We start from the raw sequence: 19,898 nt of genomic DNA on the forward strand, positions 1-19,898 counted from the left end.
GCCTATTGAACTATGTTAGGGAAGGATGTTGCACAAAGGACTCAAGTAACGCTATGACTCTGTTGAACAGTACTTTTTATGTGAGATAAGATTTTGCAATAAAAGATAAGATTCCCCCGTGAATGCAATCTCTTCTGCCAAAATGGAAAGCTCAACCTGGTACAGGTGGGTTGATGGTGTTATGCTTGTCAATCTGGACTCTGAAAACAGGGATCTAAGTACAAAGCTCAGTGGGACTTATCTAAACTTTACGATTTTTTTTCCATTCAGTTCTTAGAAGTATTAATTGGAAAAACATCTCATTTACTCATAAACTTGTACGTATCAACTTATATGTATGTATCTCCCTATATATCGCTATATGTCTATGTATTTTTATCGGAAAATATAAATATATACATTATAAAAATATGTATAATTAATAGAGGTGAAAATAAAGAACAGTTGTTGCCTCTCCGCATTTGAAACATGAGCTTCTTCTCCTTCCTCTTCTATATGTCCTGAAATTGAGATAGTCACTTTTTAATCAATTTTGATCTAACAGCATAGTTGATTTGTACAAAGCATATCATACGATCTGTGAATAATTCTAAAAAAGAAAATTAGATCAGTACCTTTGAGGCCTCCAAGCAAAAGCTTATATTTCATGATTGCAGATCGACTGTTGAAAATCAGCATGAGAAATGTTTTATTTCACAATTTCCATACTAATATACAAAAAACATTTGTACTATCTGAATGATACCGTCATTGTGGTTCTCTAGGTTTGATTTAAGAACACATCTCTTTCAAAATGTGCTATATTCGCCTTATCAATAGTGTAGAAATCTTCAAAAAGGAATGCTGGGAATCAGCCCTCTGAAATGCATTTGAGAAAAACAGGATAGGATTTTGTAATGTCGCACTATTTTGTGTAGGAATCTGATGTAAAAGTATTATAAAGTTCGTATTTCTGTAACTTGTTCAAGCTGTTGGACATTTTGAAAGGAGTCAACATTTGTCTCGTTCAACCTACTGGTATTGGATTGGAGCTATCAATAACAAAAGATGACAGAAATATAAAAGGTTGAGATTAGTAAAATAGTACCTCAAAGAATTGGACTGGTACCTTTGCATGCAAAGTCCAAAGTGCCAACCGTTGATCTTTGGAGCCACCCATGTGAGAGACAGAGAAATGGATGTAGTAGTTTGGAAATGTAGAATGTTTTAATATTCTTCAGTCAAATATGATCATTATTTTGTAAATTGCATGTCCTGATAAACGTTTGCACATTTAACACTGTTATGGAGAATGTAGCTGAAAAGAATCAAATCACATTGTAGCTCTTTACACTATGAGCATTCAACTGAGTTATCTTTTCATCAATGTAAGAAAAGCCCCTGCACTGATGCGCTCTCTTTTGTCTCAATGGAAAAATCCCTCATGTATGGCAGGGTTCCATGGTGTAATGGTTAGCACTCTGGACTCTGAATCCAGCGATCCGAGTTCAAATCTCGGTGGGACCTGCTTGAATTATGAGATTTAATATTTCACTAATTTCTTAGAATTTGGACTTGGAAAAACATAACGTCAAAGTTTTATACTGTAACTTATCAACGTATAAGTATGTATCTATGTACAGATGGCTATATCCATCTAGATAGCGATAATACAATATAAAGAAATGAAAAATTCATAAACATAAGTACTGAAGCTGAAAACTAAAAACTGTTCTTTCCCATCCACAATTTAAGCAAGAGGTTCTTTTCCTTTCTCATCTTTATGATCAGTAATAAGATAGTTAATTTTGCTGATTTCTTATCTGACAACATTCTTAACTTACACAGTGCATTTAATTGTGAATTTCTTTGAAAGAGGAATTCAGATTAATACATTTGACATGTCTTTCGAAAGATTCTACTTTGTGGTTATGGATCTACTTTAGAAAAACAGAGTGTAAATATCTGTGTGTCTTAATTTCAAGATTGTTATTTAAAAGTTCATCTCTTCTGTCCCCAAAATACACAATTTGATTCCTCAAGTTTTCTTTTAATGAAGGCTTTCCAATTTAAAAAGTTCCTTGTTCCCCTTATCAATAACAGTACGATTTATACAAGTAATATCTTGCATCAGCTTCTTGTGATAAGTTGAGAAAACAGAGTCAGCTCACAAAATGTCTCATTATTTTGAGCCATTTTATTTCCATGTTTTCTAAAAGTTCTATCATTTGCTCACATCAAATAGACTTTAAAAATACAATCAATAAATTAATGTTTCACTCTACCCGTGTTAGATTTATGATATTTATGAATACACTTGACAGAAAAAGATTTGGTCATAAGTCACGAAAGTGGTCCCACCGAGATTTGAACTCGGATCCTTGGATTCAAAGTCCAAAGTGCTAACCATTACACCATGGAACCTCCCATGTGACAGGGGAGCAAATTGCTGCAGCAATGTGGACATTTCACATTTTTTATTTTCTACAGTCAAAGACAAACAGAATTACATAACTTTTCTATTCTGTTCAACTTTTGCCTATTGAACTATGTTAGGGAAGGATGTTGCACAAAGGACTCAAGTAACGCTATGACTCTGTTGAACAGTACTTTTTATGTGAGATAAGATTTTGCAATAAAAGATAAGATTCCCCCGTGAATGCAATCTCTTCTGCCAAAATGGAAAGCTCAACCTGGTACAGGTGGGTTGATGGTGTTATGCTTGTCAATCTGGACTCTGAAAACAGGGATCTAAGTACAAAGCTCAGTGGGACTTATCTAAACTTTACGATTTTTTTTCCATTCAGTTCTTAGAAGTATTAATTGGAAAAACATCTCATTTACTTATAAACTTGTACGTATCAACTTATATGTATGTATCTCCCTATATATCGCTATATGTCTATGTATTTTTATCGGAAAATATAAATATATACATTATAAAAATATGTATAATTAATAGAGGTGAAAATAAAGAACAGTTGTTGCCTCTCCGCATTTGAAACATGAGCTTCTTCTCCTTCCTCTTCTATATGTCCTGAAATTGAGATAGTCACTTTTTAATCAATTTTGACCTAACAGCATAGTTGATTTGTACAAAGCATATCATACGATCTGTGAATAATTCTAAAAAAAGAAAATTAGATCAGTACCTTTGAGGCCTCCAAGCAAAAGCTTATATTTCATGATTGCAGATCGACTGTTGAAAATCAGCATGAGAAATGTTTTATTTCACAATTTCCATACTAATATACAAAAAACATTTGTACTATCTGAATGATACCGTCATTGTGGTTCTCTAGGTTTGATTTAAGAACACATCTCTTTCAAAATGTGCTATATTCGCCTTATCAATAGTGTAGAAATCTTCAAAAAGGAATGCTGGGAATCAGCCCTCTGAAATGCATTTGACAAAAACAGGATAGGATTTTGTAATGTCGCACTATTTTGTGTAGGAATCTGATGTAAAAGTATTATGAAGTTCGTATTTCTGTAACTTGTTCAAGCTGTTGGACATTTTGAAAGGAGTCAACATTTGTCTCGTTCAACCTACTGGTATTGGATTGGAGCTATCAATAACAAAAGATGACAGAAATGTAAAAGGTTGAGATTAGTAAAATAGTACCTCAAAGGATTGGACTGGTACCTTTGCATGCAAAGTCCAAAGTGCCAACCGTTGCTCTTTGGAGCCACCCATGTGAGAGACAGAGAAATGGATGTAGTAGTTTGGAAATGTAGAATGTTTTAATATTCTTCAGTCAAATATGATCATTATTTTGTAAATTGCATGTCCTGATAAACGTTTGCACATTTAACACTGTTATGGAGAATGTAGCTGAAAAGAATCAAATCACATTGTAGCTCTTTACACTATGAGCATTCAACTGAGTTATCTTTTCATCAATGTAAGAAAAGCCCCTGCACTGATGCGCTCTCTTTTGTCTCAATGGAAAAATCCCTCATGTATGGCAGGGTTCCATGGTGTAATGGTTAGCACTCTGGACTCTGAATCCAGCGATCCGAGTTCAAATCTCAGTGGGACCTGCTTGAATTATGAGATTTAATATTTCACTAATTTCTTAGAATTTGGACTTGGAAAAACATAACGTCAAAGTTTTATACTGAAACTTATCAACGTATAAGTATGTATCTATGTACAGATGGCTATTTTCATCTAGATAGCGATAATACAATATAAAGAAATGAAAAATTCATAAACATAAGTACTGAAGCTGAAAACTAAAAACTGTTCTTTCCCATCCACAATTTAAGCAAGAGGTTCTTTTCCTTTCTCATCTTTATGATCAGTAATAAGATAGTTAATTTTGCTGATTTCTTATCTGACAACATTCTTAACTTACACAGTGCATTTAATTGTGAATTTCTTTGAAAGAGGAATTCAGATTAATACATTTGACATGTCTTTCGAAAGATTCTACTTTGTGGTTATGGATCTACTTTAGAAAAACAGAGTGTAAATATCTGTGTGTCTTAATTTCAAGATTGTTATTTAAAAGTTCATCTCTTCTGTCCCCAAAATACACAATTTGATTCCTCAAGTTTTCTTTTAATGAAGGCTTTCCAATTTAAAAAGTTCCTTGTTCCCCTTATCAATAACAGTACGATTTATACAAGTAATATCTTGCATCAGCTTCTTGTGATGAGTTGAGAAAACAGAGTCAGCTCACAAAATGTCTCATTATTTTGAGCCATTTTATTTCCATGTTTTCTAAAAGTTCTATCATTTGCTCACATCAAATAGACTTTAAAAATACAATCAATAAATTAATGTTTCACTCTACCCGTGTTAGATTTATGATATTTATGAATACACTTGACAGAAAAAGATTTGGTCATAAGTCACGAAAGTGGTCCCACCGAGATTTGAACTCGGATCCTTGGATTCAAAGTCCAAAGTGCTAACCATTACACCATGGAACCTCCCATGTGACAGGGGAGCAAATTGCTGCAGCAATGTGGACATTTCACATTTTTTATTTTCTACAGTCAAAGACAAACAGAATTACATAACTTTTCTATTCTGTTCAACTTTTGCCTATTGAACTATGTTAGGGAAGGATGTTGCACAAAGGACTCAAGTAACGCTATGACTCTGTTGAACAGTACTTTTTATGTGAGATAAGATTTTGCAATAAAAGATAAGATTCCCCCGTGAATGCAATCTCTTCTGCCAAAATGGAAAGCTCAACCTGGTACAGGTGGGTTGATGGTGTTATGCTTGTCAATCTGGACTCTGAAAACAGGGATCTAAGTACAAAGCTCAGTGGGACTTATCTAAACTTTACGATTTTTTTTCCATTCAGTTCTTAGAAGTATTAATTGGAAAAACATCTCATTTACTTATAAACTTGTACGTATCAACTTATATGTATGTATCTCCCTATATATCGCTATATGTCTATGTATTTTTATCGGAAAATATAAATATATACATTATAAAAAGTATGTATAATTAATAGAGGTGAAAATAAAGAACAGTTGTTGCCTCTCCGCATTTGAAACATGAGCTTCTTCTCCTTCCTCTTCTATATGTCCTGAAATTGAGATAGTCACTTTTTAATCAATTTTGATCTAACAGCATAGTTGATTTGTACAAAGCATATCATACGATCTGTGAATAATTCTAAAAAAGAAAATTAGATCAGTACCTTTGAGGCCTCCAAGCAAAAGCTTATATTTCATGATTGCAGATCGACTGTTGAAAATCAGCATGAGAAATGTTTATTTCACAATTTCCATACTAATATACAAAAAACATTTGTACTATCTGAATGATACCGTCATTGTGGTTCTCTAGGTTTGATTTAAGAACACATCTCTTTCAAAATGTGCTATATTCGCCTTATCAATAGTGTAGAAATCTTCAAAAAGGAATGCTGGGAATCAGCCCTCTGAAATGCATTTGAGAAAAACAGGATAGGATTTTGTAATGTCGCACTATTTTGTGTAGGAATCTGATGTAAAAGTATTATAAAGTTCGTATTTCTGTAACTTGTTCAAGCTGTTGGACATTTTGAAAGGAGTCAACATTTGTCTCGTTCAACCTACTGGTATTGGATTGGAGCTATCAATAACAAAAGATGACAGAAATGTAAAAGGTTGAGATTAGTAAAATAGTACCTCAAAGAATTGGACTGGTACCTTTGCATGCAAAGTCCAAAGTGCCAACCGTTGCTCTTTGGAGCCACCCATGTGAGAGACAGAGAAATGGATGTAGTAGTTTGGAAATGTAGAATGTTTTAATATTCTTCAGTCAAATATGATCATTATTTTGTAAATTGCATGTTCTGATAAACGTTTGCACATTTAACACTGTTATGGAGAATGTAGCTGAAAAGAATCAAATCACATTGTAGCTCTTTACACTATGAGCATTCAACTGAGTTATCTTTTCATCAATGTAAGAAAAGCCCCTGCACTGATGCGCTCTCTTTTGTCTCAATGGAAAAATCCCTCATGTATGGCAGGGTTCCATGGTGTAATGGTTAGCACTCTGGACTCTGAATCCAGCGATCCGAGTTCAAATCTCGGTGGGACCTGCTTGAATTATGAGATTTAATATTTCACTAATTTCTTAGAATTTGGACTTGGAAAAACATAACGTCAAAGTTTTATACTGAAACTTATCAACGTATAAGTATGTATCTATGTACAGATGGCTATATCCATCTAGATAGCGATAATACAATATAAAGAAATGAAAAATTCATAAACATAAGTACTGAAGCTGAAAACTAAAAACTGTTCTTTCCCATCCACAATTTAAGCAAGAGGTTCTTTTCCTTTCTCATCTTTATGATCAGTAATAAGATAGTTAATTTTGCTGATTTCTTATCTGACAACATTCTTAACTTACACAGTGCATTTAATTGTGAATTTCTTTGAAAGAGGAATTCAGATTAATACATTTGACATGTCTTTCGAAAGATTCTACTTTGTGGTTATGGATCTACTTTAGAAAAACAGAGTGTAAATATCTGTGTGTCTTAATTTCAAGATTGTTATTTAAAAGTTCATCTCTTCTGTCCCCAAAATACACAATTTGATTCCTCAAGTTTTCTTTTAATGAAGGCTTTCCAATTTAAAAAGTTCCTTGTTCCCCTTATCAATAACAGTACGATTTATACAAGTAATATCTTGCATCAGCTTCTTGAGATGAGTTGAGAAAACAGAGTCAGCTCACAAAATGTCTCATTATTTTGAGCCATTTTATTTCCATGTTTTCTAAAAGTTCTATCATTTGCTCACATCAAATAGACTTTAAAAATACAATCAATAAATTAATGTTTCACTCTACCCGTGTTAGATTTATGATATTTATGAATACACTTGACAGAAAAAGATTTGGTCATAAGTCACAAAAGTGGTCCCACCGAGATTTGAACTCGGATCCTTGGATTCAAAGTCCAAAGTGCTAACCATTACACCATGGAACCTCCCATGTGACAGGGGAGCAAATTGCTGCAGCAATGTGGACATTTCACATTTTTTATTTTCTACAGTCAAAGACAAACAGAATTACATAACTTTTCTATTCTGTTCAACTTTTGCCTATTGAACTATGTTAGGGAAGGATGTTGCACAAAGGACTCAAGTAACGCTATGACTCTGTTGAACAGTACTTTTTATGTGAGATAAGATTTTGCAATAAAAGATAAGATTCCCCCGTGAATGCAATCTCTTCTGCCAAAATGGAAAGCTCAACCTGGTACAGGTGGGTTGATGGTGTTATGCTTGTCAATCTGGACTCTGAAAACAGGGATCTAAGTACAAAGCTCAGTGGGACTTATCTAAACTTTACGATTTTTTTTCCATTCAGTTCTTAGAAGTATTAATTGGAAAAACATCTCATTTACTTATAAACTTGTACGTATCAACTTATATGTATGTATCTCCCTATATATCGCTATATGTCTATGTATTTTTATCGGAAAATATAAATATATACATTATAAAAAGTATGTATAATTAATAGAGGTGAAAATAAAGAACAGTTGTTGCCTCTCCGCATTTGAAACATGAGCTTCTTCTCCTTCCTCTTCTATATGTCCTGAAATTGAGATAGTCACTTTTTAATCAATTTTGATCTAACAGCATAGTTGATTTGTACAAAGCATATCATACGATCTGTGAATAATTCTAAAAAAGAAAATTAGATCAGTACCTTTGAGGCCTCCAAGCAAAAGCTTATATTTCATGATTGCAGATCGACTGTTGAAAATCAGCATGAGAAATGTTTTATTTCACAATTTCCATACTAATATACAAAAAACATTTGTACTATCTGAATGATACCGTCATTGTGGTTCTCTAGGTTTGATTTAAGAACACATCTCTTTCAAAATGTGCTATATTCGCCTTATCAATAGTGTAGAAATCTTCAAAAAGGAATGCTGGGAATCAGCCCTCTGAAATGCATTTGAGAAAAACAGGATAGGATTTTGTAATGTCGCACTATTTTGTGTAGGAATCTGATGTAAAAGTATTATAAAGTTCGTATTTCTGTAACTTGTTCAAGCTGTTGGACATTTTGAAAGGAGTCAACATTTGTCTCGTTCAACCTACTGGTATTGGATTGGAGCTATCAATAACAAAAGATGACAGAAATGTAAAAGGTTGAGATTAGTAAAATAGTACCTCAAAGAATTGGACTGGTACCTTTGCATGCAAAGTCCAAAGTGCCAACCGTTGCTCTTTGGAGCCACCCATGTGAGAGACAGAGAAATGGATGTAGTAGTTTGGAAATGTAGAATGTTTTAATATTCTTCAGTCAAATATGATCATTATTTTGTAAATTGCATGTTCTGATAAACGTTTGCATATTTAACACTGTTATGGAGAATGTAGCTGAAAAGAATCAAATCACATTGTAGCTCTTTACACTATGAGCATTCAACTGAGTTATCTTTTCATCAATGTAAGAAAAGCCCCTGCACTGATGCGCTCTCTTTTGTCTCAATGGAAAAATCCCTCATGTATGGCAGGGTTCCATGGTGTAATGGTTAGCACTCTGGACTCTGAATCCAGCGATCCGAGTTCAAATCTCGGTGGGACCTGCTTGAATTATGAGATTTAATATTTCACTAATTTCTTAGAATTTGGACTTGGAAAAACATAACGTCAAAGTTTTATACTGAAACTTATCAACGTATAAGTATGTATCTATGTACAGATGGCTATATCCATCTAGATAGCGATAATACAATATAAAGAAATGAAAAATTCATAAACATAAGTACTGAAGCTGAAAACTAAAAACTGTTCTTTCCCATCCACAATTTAAGCAAGAGGTTCTTTTCCTTTCTCATCTTTATGATCAGTAATAAGATAGTTAATTTTGCTGATTTCTTATCTGACAACATTCTTAACTTACACAGTGCATTTAATTGTGAATTTCTTTGAAAGAGGAATTCAGATTAATACATTTGACATGTCTTTCGAAAGATTCTACTTTGTGGTTATGGATCTACTTTAGAAAAACAGAGTGTAAATATCTGTGTGTCTTAATTTCAAGATTGTTATTTAAAAGTTCATCTCTTCTGTCCCCAAAATACACAATTTGATTCCTCAAGTTTTCTTTTAATGAAGGCTTTCCAATTTAAAAAGTTCCTTGTTCCCCTTATCAATAACAGTACGATTTATACAAGTAATATCTTGCATCAGCTTCTTGTGATGAGTTGAGAAAACAGAGTCAGCTCACAAAATGTCTCATTATTTTGAGCCATTTTATTTCCATGTTTTCTAAAAGTTCTATCATTTGCTCACATCAAATAGACTTTAAAAATACAATCAATAAATTAATGTTTCACTCTACCCGTGTTAGATTTATGATATTTATGAATACACTTGACAGAAAAAGATTTGGTCATAAGTCACAAAAGTGGTCCCACCGAGATTTGAACTCGGATCCTTGGATTCAAAGTCCAAAGTGCTAACCATTACACCATGGAACCTCCCATGTGACAGGGGAGCAAATTGCTGCAGCAATGTGGACATTTCACATTTTTTATTTTCTACAGTCAAAGACAAACAGAATTACATAACTTTTCTATTCAGTTCAACTTTTGCCTATTGAACTATGTTAGGGAAGGATGTTGCACAAAGGACTCAAGTAACGCTATGACTCTGTTGAACAGTACTTTTTATGTGAGATAAGATTTTGCAATAAAAGATAAGATTCCCCCGTGAATGCAATCTCTTCTGCCAAAATGGAAAGCTCAACCTGGTACAGGTGGGTTGATGGTGTTATGCTTGTCAATCTGGACTCTGAAAACAGGGATCTAAGTACAAAGCTCAGTGGGACTTATCTAAACTTTACGATTTTTTTTCCATTCAGTTCTTAGAAGTATTAATTGGAAAAACATCTCATTTACTTATAAACTTGTACGTATCAACTTATATGTATGTATCTCCCTATATATCGCTATATGTCTATGTATTTTTATCGGAAAATATAAATATATACATTATAAAAATATGTATAATTAATAGAGGTGAAAATAAAGAACAGTTGTTGCCTCTCCGCATTTGAAACATGAGCTTCTTCTCCTTCCTCTTCTATATGTCCTGAAATTGAGATAGTCACTTTTTAATCAATTTTGATCTAACAACATAGTTGATTTGTACAAAGCATATCATACGATCTGTGAATAATTCTAAAAAAGAAAATTAGATCAGTACCTTTGAGGCCTCCAAGCAAAAGCTTATATTTCATGATTGCAGATCGACTGTTGAAAATCAGCATGAGAAATGTTTTATTTCACAATTTCCATACTAATATACAAAAAACATTTGTACTATCTGAATGATACCGTCATTGTGGTTCTCTAGGTTTGATTTAAGAACACATCTCTTTCAAAATGTGCTATATTCGCCTTATCAATAGTGTAGAAATCTTCAAAAAGGAATGCTGGGAATCAGCCCTCTGAAATGCATTTGAGAAAAACAGGATAGGATTTTGTAATGTCGCACTATTTTGTGTAGGAATCTGATGTAAAAGTATTATAAAGTTCGTATTTCTGTAACTTGTTCAAGCTGTTGGACATTTTGAAAGGAGTCAACATTTGTCTCGTTCAACCTACTGGTATTGGATTGGAGCTATCAATAACAAAAGATGACAGAAATATAAAAGGTTGAGATTAGTAAAATAGTACCTCAAAGAATTGGACTGGTACCTTTGCATGCAAAGTCCAAAGTGCCAACCGTTGCTCTTTGGAGCCACCCATGTGAGAGACAGAGAAATGGATGTAGTAGTTTGGAAATGTAGAATGTTTTAATATTCTTCAGTCAAATATGATCATTATTTTGTAAATTGCATGTCCTGATAAACGTTTGCACATTTAACACTGTTATGGAGAATGTAGCTGAAAAGAATCAAATCACATTGTAGCTCTTTACACTATGAGCATTCAACTGAGTTATCTTTTCATCAATGTAAGAAAAGCCCCTGCACTGATGCGCTCTCTTTTGTCTCAATGGAAAAATCCCTCATGTATGGCAGGGTTCCATGGTGTAATGGTTAGCACTCTGGACTCTGAATCCAGCGATCCGAGTTCAAATCTCGGTGGGACCTGCTTGAATTATGAGATTTAATATTTCACTAATTTCTTAGAATTTGGACTTGGAAAAACATAACGTCAAAGTTTTATACTGTAACTTATCAACGTATAAGTATGTATCTATGTACAGATGGCTATATCCATCTAGATAGCGATAATACAATATAAAGAAATGAAAAATTCATGAACATAAGTACTGAAGCTGAAAACTAAAAACTGTTCTTTCCCATCCACAATTTAAGCAAGAGGTTCTTTTCCTTTCTCATCTTTATGATCAGTAATAAGATAGTTAATTTTGCTGATTTCTTATCTGACAACATTCTTAACTTACACAGTGCATTTAATTGTGAATTTCTTTGAAAGAGGAATTCAGATTAATACATTTGACATGTCTTTCGAAAGATTCTACTTTGTGGTTATGGATCTACTTTAGAAAAACAGAGTGTAAATATCTGTGTGTCTTAATTTCAAGATTGTTATTTAAAAGTTCATCTCTTCTGTCCCCAAAATACACAATTTGATTCCTCAAGTTTTCTTTTAATGAAGGCTTTCCAATTTAAAAAGTTCCTTGTTCCCCTTATCAATAACAGTACGATTTATACAAGTAATATCTTGCATCAGCTTCTTGTGATGAGTTGAGAAAACAGAGTCAGCTCACAAAATGTCTCATTATTTTGAGCCATTTTATTTCCATGTTTTCTAAAAGTTCTATCATTTGCTCACATCAAATAGACTTTAAAAATACAATCAATAAATTAATGTTTCACTCTACCCGTGTTAGATTTATGATATTTATGAATACACTTGACAGAAAAAGATTTGGTCATAAGTCACGAAAGTGGTCCCACCGAGATTTGAACTCGGATCCTTGGATTCAAAGTCCAAAGTGCTAACCATTACACCATGGAACCTCCCATGTGACAGGGGAGCAAATTGCTGCAGCAATGTGGACATTTCACATTTTTTATTTTCTACAGTCAAAGACAAACAGAATTACATAACTTTTCTATTCTGTTCAACTTTTGCCTATTGAACTATGTTAGGGAAGGATGTTGCACAAAGGACTCAAGTAACGCTATGACTCTGTTGAACAGTACTTTTTATGTGAGATAAGATTTTGCAATAAAAGATAAGATTCCCCCGTGAATGCAATCTCTTCTGCCAAAATGGAAAGCTCAACCTGGTACAGGTGGGTTGATGGTGTTATGCTTGTCAATCTGGACTCTGAAAACAGGGATCTAAGTACAAAGCTCAGTGGGACTTATCTAAACTTTACGATTTTTTTTCCATTCAGTTCTTAGAAGTATTAATTGGAAAAACATCTCATTTACTTATAAACTTGTACGTATCAACTTATATGTATGTATCTCCCTATATATCGCTATATGTCTATGTATTTTTATCGGAAAATATAAATATATACATTATAAAAAGTATGTATAATTAATAGAGGTGAAAATAAAGAACAGTTGTTGCCTCTCCGCATTTGAAACATGAGCTTCTTCTCCTTCCTCTTCTATATGTCCTGAAATTGAGATAGTCACTTTTTAATCAATTTTGATCTAACAGCATAGTTGATTTGTACAAAGCATATCATACGATCTGTGAATAATTCTAAAAAAGAAAATTAGATCAGTACCTTTGAGGCCTCCAAGCAAAAGCTTATATTTCATGATTGCAGATCGACTGTTGAAAATCAGCATGAGAAATGTTTATTTCACAATTTCCATACTAATATACAAAAAACATTTGTACTATCTGAATGATACCGTCATTGTGGTTCTCTAGGTTTGATTTAAGAACACATCTCTTTCAAAATGTGCTATATTCGCCTTATCAATAGTGTAGAAATCTTCAAAAAGGAATGCTGGGAATCAGCCCTCTGAAATGCATTTGAGAAAAACAGGATAGGATTTTGTAATGTCGCACTATTTTGTGTAGGAATCTGATGTAAAAGTATTATAAAGTTCGTATTTCTGTAACTTGTTCAAGCTGTTGGACATTTTGAAAGGAGTCAACATTTGTCTCGTTCAACCTACTGGTATTGGATTGGAGCTATCAATAACAAAAGATGACAGAAATGTAAAAGGTTGAGATTAGTAAAATAGTACCTCAAAGAATTGGACTGGTACCTTTGCATGCAAAGTCCAAAGTGCCAACCGTTGCTCTTTGGAGCCACCCATGTGAGAGACAGAGAAATGGATGTAGTAGTTTGGAAATGTAGAATGTTTTAATATTCTTCAGTCAAATATGATCATTATTTTGTAAATTGCATGTTCTGATAAACGTTTGCACATTTAACACTGTTATGGAGAATGTAGCTGAAAAGAATCAAATCACATTGTAGCTCTTTACACTATGAGCATTCAACTGAGTTATCTTTTCATCAATGTAAGAAAAGCCCCTGCACTGATGCGCTCTCTTTTGTCTCAATGGAAAAATCCCTCATGTATGGCAGGGTTCCATGGTGTAATGGTTAGCACTCTGGACTCTGAATCCAGCGATCCGAGTTCAAATCTCGGTGGGACCTGCTTGAATTATGAGATTTAATATTTCACTAATTTCTTAGAATTTGGACTTGGAAAAACATAACGTCAAAGTTTTATACTGAAACTTATCAACGTATAAGTATGTATCTATGTACAGATGGCTATATCCATCTAGATAGCGATAATACAATATAAAGAAATGAAAAATTCATAAACATAAGTACTGAAGCTGAAAACTAAAAACTGTTCTTTCCCATCCACAATTTAAGCAAGAGGTTCTTTTCCTTTCTCATCTTTATGATCAGTAATAAGATAGTTAATTTTGCTGATTTCTTATCTGACAACATTCTTAACTTACACAGTGCATTTAATTGTGAATTTCTTTGAAAGAGGAATTCAGATTAATACATTTGACATGTCTTTCGAAAGATTCTACTTTGTGGTTATGGATCTACTTTAGAAAAACAGAGTGTAAATATCTGTGTGTCTTAATTTCAAGATTGTTATTTAAAAGTTCATCTCTTCTGTCCCCAAAATACACAATTTGATTCCTCAAGTTTTCTTTTAATGAAGGCTTTCCAATTTAAAAAGTTCCTTGTTCCCCTTATCAATAACAGTACGATTTATACAAGTAATATCTTGCATCAGCTTCTTGTGATGAGTTGAGAAAACAGAGTCAGCTCACAAAATGTCTCATTATTTTGAGCCATTTTATTTCCATGTTTTCTAAAAGTTCTATCATTTGCTCACATCAAATAGACTTTAAAAATACAATCAATAAATTAATGTTTCACTCTACCCGTGTTAGATTTATGATATTTATGAATACACTTGACAGAAAAAGATTTGGTCATAAGTCACAAAAGTGGTCCCACCGAGATTTGAACTCGGATCCTTGGATTCAAAGTCCAAAGTGCTAACCATTACACCATGGAACCTCCCATGTGACAGGGGAGCAAATTGCTGCAGCAATGTGGACATTTCACATTTTTTATTTTCTACAGTCAAAGACAAACAGAATTACATAACTTTTCTATTCTGTTCAACTTTTGCCTATTGAACTATGTTAGGGAAGGATGTTGCACAAAGGACTCAAGTAACGCTATGACTCTGTTGAACAGTACTTTTTATGTGAGATAAGATTTTGCAATAAAAGATAAGATTCCCCCGTGAATGCAATCTCTTCTGCCAAAATGGAAAGCTCAACCTGGTACAGGTGGGTTGATGGTGTTATGCTTGTCAATCTGGACTCTGAAAACAGGGATCTAAGTACAAAGCTCAGTGGGACTTATCTAAACTTTACGATTTTTTTTCCATTCAGTTCTTAGAAGTATTAATTGGAAAAACATCTCATTTACTTATAAACTTGTACGTATCAACTTATATGTATGTATCTCCCTATATATCGCTATATGTCTATGTATTTTTATCGGAAAATATAAATATATACATTATAAAAAGTATGTATAATTAATAGAGGTGAAAATAAAGAACAGTTGTTGCCTCTCCGCATTTGAAACATGAGCTTCTTCTCCTTCCTCTTCTATATGTCCTGAAATTGAGATAGTCACTTTTTAATCAATTTTGATCTAACAGCATAGTTGATTTGTACAAAGCATATCATACGATCTGTGAATAATTCTAAAAAAGAAAATTAGATCAGTACCTTTGAGGCCTCCAAGCAAAAGCTTATATTTCATGATTGCAGATCGACTGTTGAAAATCAGCATGAGAAATGTTTTATTTCACAATTTCCATACTAATATACAAAAAACATTTGTACTATCTGAATGATACCGTCATTGTGGTTCTCTAGGTTTGATTTAAGAACACATCTCTTTCAAAATGTGCTATATTCGCCTTATCAATAGTGTAGAAATCTTCAAAAAGGAATGCTGGGAATCAGCCCTCTGAAATGCATTTGAGAAAAACAGGATAGGATTTTGTAATGTCGCACTATTTTGTGTAGGAATCTGATGTAAAAGTATTATAAAGTTCGTATTTCTGTAACTTGTTCAAGCTGTTGGACATTTTGAAAGGAGTCAACATTTGTCTCGTTCAACCTACTGGTATTGGATTGGAGCTATCAATAACAAAAGATGACAGAAATGTAAAAGGTTGAGATTAGTAAAATAGTACCTCAAAGAATTGGACTGGTACCTTTGCATGCAAAGTCCAAAGTGCCAACCGTTGCTCTTTGGAGCCACCCATGTGAGAGACAGAGAAATGGATGTAGTAGTTTGGAAATGTAGAATGTTTTAATATTCTTCAGTCAAATATGATCATTATTTTGTAAATTGCATGTTCTGATAAACGTTTGCATATTTAACACTGTTATGGAGAATGTAGCTGAAAAGAATCAAATCACATTGTAGCTCTTTACACTATGAGCATTCAACTGAGTTATCTTTTCATCAATGTAAGAAAAGCCCCTGCACTGATGCGCTCTCTTTTGTCTCAATGGAAAAATCCCTCATGTATGGCAGGGTTCCATGGTGTAATGGTTAGCACTCTGGACTCTGAATCCAGCGATCCGAGTTCAAATCTCGGTGGGACCTGCTTGAATTATGAGATTTAATATTTCACTAATTTCTTAGAATTTGGACTTGGAAAAACATAACGTCAAAGTTTTATACTGAAACTTATCAACGTATAAGTATGTATCTATGTACAGATGGCTATATCCATCTAGATAGCGATAATACAATATAAAGAAATGAAAAATTCATAAACATAAGTACTGAAGCTGAAAACTAAAAACTGTTCTTTCCCATCCACAATTTAAGCAAGAGGTTCTTTTCCTTTCTCATCTTTATGATCAGTAATAAGATAGTTAATTTTGCTGATTTCTTATCTGACAACATTCTTAACTTACACAGTGCATTTAATTGTGAATTTCTTTGAAAGAGGAATTCAGATTAATACATTTGACATGTCTTTCGAAAGATTCTACTTTGTGGTTATGGATCTACTTTAGAAAAACAGAGTGTAAATATCTGTGTGTCTTAATTTCAAGATTGTTATTTAAAAGTTCATCTCTTCTGTCCCCAAAATACACAATTTGATTCCTCAAGTTTTCTTTTAATGAAGGCTTTCCAATTTAAAAAGTTCCTTGTTCCCCTTATCAATAACAGTACGATTTATACAAGTAATATCTTGCATCAGCTTCTTGTGATGAGTTGAGAAAACAGAGTCAGCTCACAAAATGTCTCATTATTTTGAGCCATTTTATTTCCATGTTTTCTAAAAGTTCTATCATTTGCTCACATCAAATAGACTTTAAAAATACAATCAATAAATTAATGTTTCACTCTACCCGTGTTAGATTTATGATATTTATGAATACACTTGACAGAAAAAGATTTGGTCATAAGTCACAAAAGTGGTCCCACCGAGATTTGAACTCGGATCCTTGGATTCAAAGTCCAAAGTGCTAACCATTACACCATGGAACCTCCCATGTGACAGGGGAGCAAATTGCTGCAGCAATGTGGACATTTCACATTTTTTATTTTCTACAGTCAAAGACAAACAGAATTACATAACTTTTCTATTCAGTTCAACTTTTGCCTATTGAACTATGTTAGGGAAGGATGTTGCACAAAGGACTCAAGTAACGCTATGACTCTGTTGAACAGTACTTTTTATGTGAGATAAGATTTTGCAATAAAAGATAAGATTCCCCCGTGAATGCAATCTCTTCTGCCAAAATGGAAAGCTCAACCTGGTACAGGTGGGTTGATGGTGTTATGCTTGTCAATCTGGACTCTGAAAACAGGGATCTAAGTACAAAGCTCAGTGGGACTTATCTAAACTTTACGATTTTTTTTCCATTCAGTTCTTAGAAGTATTAATTGGAAAAACATCTCATTTACTTATAAACTTGTACGTATCAACTTATATGTATGTATCTCCCTATATATCGCTATATGTCTATGTATTTTTATCGGAAAATATAAATATATACATTATAAAAATATGTATAATTAATAGAGGTGAAAATAAAGAACAGTTGTTGCCTCTCCGCATTTGAAACATGAGCTTCTTCTCCTTCCTCTTCTATATGTCCTGAAATTGAGATAGTCACTTTTTAATCAATTTTGATCTAACAACATAGTTGATTTGTACAAAGCATATCATACGATCTGTGAATAATTCTAAAAAAGAAAATTAGATCAGTACCTTTGAGGCCTCCAAGCAAAAGCTTATATTTCATGATTGCAGATCGACTGTTGAAAATCAGCATGAGAAATGTTTTATTTCACAATTTCCATACTAATATACAAAAAACATTTGTACTATCTGAATGATACCGTCATTGTGGTTCTCTAGGTTTGATTTAAGAACACATCTCTTTCAAAATGTGCTATATTCGCCTTATCAATAGTGTAGAAATCTTCAAAAAGGAATGCTGGGAATCAGCCCTCTGAAATGCATTTGAGAAAAACAGGATAGGATTTTGTAATGTCGCACTATTTTGTGTAGGAATCTGATGTAAAAGTATTATAAAGTTCGTATTTCTGTAACTTGTTCAAGCTGTTGGACATTTTGAAAGGAGTCAACATTTGTCTCGTTCAACCTACTGGTATTGGATTGGAGCTATCAATAACAAAAGATGACAGAAATATAAAAGGTTGAGATTAGTAAAATAGTACCTCAAAGAATTGGACTGGTACCTTTGCATGCAAAGTCCAAAGTGCCAACCGTTGCTCTTTGGAGCCACCCATGTGAGAGACAGAGAAATGGATGTAGTAGTTTGGAAATGTAGAATGTTTTAATATTCTTCAGTCAAATATGATCATTATTTTGTAAATTGCATGTCCTGATAAACGTTTGCACATTTAACACTGTTATGGAGAATGTAGCTGAAAAGAATCAAATCACATTGTAGCTCTTTACACTATGAGCATTCAACTGAGTTATCTTTTCATCAATGTAAGAAAAGCCCCTGCACTGATGCGCTCTCTTTTGTCTCAATGGAAAAATCCCTCATGTATGGCAGGGTTCCATGGTGTAATGGTTAGCACTCTGGACTCTGAATCCAGCGATCCGAGTTCAAATCTCGGTGGGACCTGCTTGAATTATGAGATTTAATATTTCACTAATTTCTTAGAATTTGGACTTGGAAAAACATAACGTCAAAGTTTTATACTGTAACTTATCAACGTATAAGTATGTATCTATGTACAGATGGCTATATCCATCTAGATAGCGATAATACAATATAAAGAAATGAAAAATTCATGAACATAAGTACTGAAGCTGAAAACTAAAAACTGTTCTTTCCCATCCACAATTTAAGCAAGAGGTTCTTTTCCTTTCTCATCTTTATGATCAGTAATAAGATAGTTAATTTTGCTGATTTCTTATCTGACAACATTCTTAACTTACACAGTGCATTTAATTGTGAATTTCTTTGAAAGAGGAATTCAGATTAATACATTTGACATGTCTTTCGAAAGATTCTACTTTGTGGTTATGGATCTACTTTAGAAAAACAGAGTGTAAATATCTGTGTGTCTTAATTTCAAGATTGTTATTTAAAAGTTCATCTCTTCTGTCCCCAAAATACACAATTTGATTCCTCAAGTTTTCTTTTAATGAAGGCTTTCCAATTAAAAAAGTTCCTTGTTCCCCTTATCAATAACAGTAAGATTTAAACAAGTAATATCTTGCATCAGCCTCTTGTGATGAGTTGAGAAAACAGAGTCAGCTCACAAAATGTCTCATTATTTTGAGCCATTTTATTTCCAGGTTTTCTAAAAGTTCTATCATTTGCTCACATCAAATAGACTTTAAAAATACAATCAATAAATTAATGTTTCACTCTACCCGTGTTAGATTTATGATA

At 33.3% G+C, this 19,898-nt stretch overlaps 14 non-coding genes across 14 annotated transcripts; 7 read left to right on the plus strand and 7 right to left on the minus strand.

Moving 5' to 3' along the window:
* The first annotated feature begins 1,434 nt into the window (after window positions 1-1,434).
* Window positions 1,435-1,506, plus strand: TRNAQ-CUG (transfer RNA glutamine (anticodon CUG)). Its single transcript has one exon. It is a non-coding gene; the product is annotated as a tRNA-Gln (tRNA).
* An 825-nt stretch (window positions 1,507-2,331) lies between these two features.
* Window positions 2,332-2,403, minus strand: TRNAQ-UUG (transfer RNA glutamine (anticodon UUG)). The gene has a single exon. It is a non-coding gene; the product is annotated as a tRNA-Gln (tRNA).
* A 2,445-nt stretch (window positions 2,404-4,848) lies between these two features.
* Window positions 4,849-4,920, minus strand: TRNAQ-UUG (transfer RNA glutamine (anticodon UUG)). The gene has a single exon. It is a non-coding gene; the product is annotated as a tRNA-Gln (tRNA).
* A 1,547-nt stretch (window positions 4,921-6,467) lies between these two features.
* Window positions 6,468-6,539, plus strand: TRNAQ-CUG (transfer RNA glutamine (anticodon CUG)). The gene has a single exon. It is a non-coding gene; the product is annotated as a tRNA-Gln (tRNA).
* Window positions 6,540-7,364: 825 nt separating this feature from the next.
* Window positions 7,365-7,436, minus strand: TRNAQ-UUG (transfer RNA glutamine (anticodon UUG)). The gene has a single exon. It is a non-coding gene; the product is annotated as a tRNA-Gln (tRNA).
* Window positions 7,437-8,984: 1,548 nt separating this feature from the next.
* TRNAQ-CUG (transfer RNA glutamine (anticodon CUG)) lies at window positions 8,985-9,056 on the plus strand. Its single transcript has one exon. It is a non-coding gene; the product is annotated as a tRNA-Gln (tRNA).
* An 825-nt stretch (window positions 9,057-9,881) lies between these two features.
* TRNAQ-UUG (transfer RNA glutamine (anticodon UUG)) lies at window positions 9,882-9,953 on the minus strand. Its single transcript has one exon. It is a non-coding gene; the product is annotated as a tRNA-Gln (tRNA).
* Window positions 9,954-11,500: 1,547 nt separating this feature from the next.
* TRNAQ-CUG (transfer RNA glutamine (anticodon CUG)) lies at window positions 11,501-11,572 on the plus strand. The gene has a single exon. It is a non-coding gene; the product is annotated as a tRNA-Gln (tRNA).
* Window positions 11,573-12,397: 825 nt separating this feature from the next.
* On the minus strand, window positions 12,398-12,469 carry TRNAQ-UUG (transfer RNA glutamine (anticodon UUG)). The gene has a single exon. It is a non-coding gene; the product is annotated as a tRNA-Gln (tRNA).
* Window positions 12,470-14,016: 1,547 nt separating this feature from the next.
* On the plus strand, window positions 14,017-14,088 carry TRNAQ-CUG (transfer RNA glutamine (anticodon CUG)). The gene has a single exon. It is a non-coding gene; the product is annotated as a tRNA-Gln (tRNA).
* Window positions 14,089-14,913: 825 nt separating this feature from the next.
* Window positions 14,914-14,985, minus strand: TRNAQ-UUG (transfer RNA glutamine (anticodon UUG)). Its single transcript has one exon. It is a non-coding gene; the product is annotated as a tRNA-Gln (tRNA).
* Window positions 14,986-16,533: 1,548 nt separating this feature from the next.
* TRNAQ-CUG (transfer RNA glutamine (anticodon CUG)) lies at window positions 16,534-16,605 on the plus strand. The gene has a single exon. It is a non-coding gene; the product is annotated as a tRNA-Gln (tRNA).
* An 825-nt stretch (window positions 16,606-17,430) lies between these two features.
* On the minus strand, window positions 17,431-17,502 carry TRNAQ-UUG (transfer RNA glutamine (anticodon UUG)). The gene has a single exon. It is a non-coding gene; the product is annotated as a tRNA-Gln (tRNA).
* Window positions 17,503-19,049: 1,547 nt separating this feature from the next.
* Window positions 19,050-19,121, plus strand: TRNAQ-CUG (transfer RNA glutamine (anticodon CUG)). The gene has a single exon. It is a non-coding gene; the product is annotated as a tRNA-Gln (tRNA).
* The last annotated feature ends 777 nt before the right edge of the window (window positions 19,122-19,898 follow it).

Source organism: Lissotriton vulgaris, unplaced genomic scaffold, assembly GCF_964263255.1.
Source record: "Lissotriton vulgaris unplaced genomic scaffold, aLisVul1.2 SCAFFOLD_2159, whole genome shotgun sequence".
NCBI classification, from domain to species: domain Eukaryota; kingdom Metazoa; phylum Chordata; class Amphibia; order Caudata; family Salamandridae; genus Lissotriton; species Lissotriton vulgaris.